Here is a 1,916-nt window from a genome sequence, read left to right as displayed (position 1 = left end):
GATATAACGTATATCGTTATATGGTAATACGATATAACGTATAACGTTATGTAGCATTACGATACAACGTATAACGTTATGTAGAATCACGTTATATCGTATAACGATATGTAGTATTACGATATAACGTATAACGTTATATGGTGATACGATATAACGTATAACGATATGTAGTATGGCGATATAATGTATAACGATACGTACTATTAAGGTATACCGTATAACATTATGTACTATTACGTTATAACTTACAACGCTATCTAGTATTACCTTATAACGTGTAACGTTATGTAGAACGACGATATAGCGTATATCGTTATATGGTAATACGATATAACGTATAACGATATATGCTACCACGATATAACGTATAACGTTGTGTACTATTACGTTATAATGCATAACGCTATGTAGTATTACCTTATAATGTATAACGTTATGTAGTACGACGATATAACGTATAACGATATGTAGTATTAAGATATAACTTATAACGATATGTAGTATTAAGATATAAGGTATAACGTTATGTACTATTACGATATAACGTATAAAGCTATGTACTATTACGATATATCGTATAACGATATATGCTACTACGATATAACGTATAACGATATGTAGTATTACAACATAACGTATAACGTTATATGGTAATACGATATAACGTATAACGATATGTAGTATTAAGATATAACGTATAACGTTATACGGTAATTCGATATAACGTATAACGATATGTAGTATGACGATATAACGTATAACGATATGTACTATTAAGGCATAACGTATAACATTATGTACTATTACGTTATAACTTATAACGCTATGTCGAATTACCTTGTAACGTGTAACGTTATGTAGAACGACGATATAACGTATATCGTTATATGGTAATACGATATAACTTATAACGTTATGTAGCATTACGATACAACGTATAACGTTATGTAGAATCACGTTATATCGTATAACGATATGTAGTATTACGATATAACGTATAACGTTATATGTTAATACGATATAACGTATAACGATATGCAGTATGGCGATATAATGTATAACGATATGCACTATTAAGGTATAACGTATAACATTATGTACTATTATGTTATAACTTATAACGCTATGTAGTATTACCTTATAACGTGTAACGTTATGTAGAACGACGATATAGCGTATATCTTTATATGGTAATACGATATAACGTATAACGATATATGCTACCACGATATAACGTATAACGTTGTGTACTATTACGTTATAATGCATAACGCTATGTAGTATTACCTTATAATGTATAACGTTATGTAGTACGACGATATAACGTATAACGATATGTAGTATTAAGATATAACGTATAACGATATGTAGTATTAAGATATAAGGTATAACGTTATGTACTATTACGATATAACGTATAACGCTATGTACTATTACGATGTAACGTATAACGTTATGTAGTATTACGATATAACGTACAACGATATATGCTTCTACGATATAACGTATAACGATATGTAGTATTACGATATAACGCATAACGATATGTAGTATTACATTATAACGTATAACGTTATGTAGAATTACATTATAACGTGTAACGCTATGTAGTACTACGATATAACGCATAACGTTATATTGTAATACTATATAACGTATAGCGTTATGTAGCGATACGATATAACGTATAACGATGTGTAGTATTAGGTTATAACGTATAACGATATGTAGTACTACGATATAACGTATAACGTTATGTAGCAATACGATATAACGTATAACGTGAAGTAGTATTACGTTATAACGTATAACGTTATGTAGCATTACGATACAACGCATAACGTTATGTAGAATCACGCTATATCGTATAACGATATGTAGTATTACGATATAACGTATAACGTTATTGGTAA

This window comes from Bombus pyrosoma, unplaced genomic scaffold (genome assembly GCF_014825855.1).
Source record: "Bombus pyrosoma isolate SC7728 unplaced genomic scaffold, ASM1482585v1 HiC_scaffold_4726, whole genome shotgun sequence".
Taxonomy (NCBI): domain Eukaryota; kingdom Metazoa; phylum Arthropoda; class Insecta; order Hymenoptera; family Apidae; genus Bombus; species Bombus pyrosoma.
Note: the sequence above shows the minus strand (reverse complement) of the source record.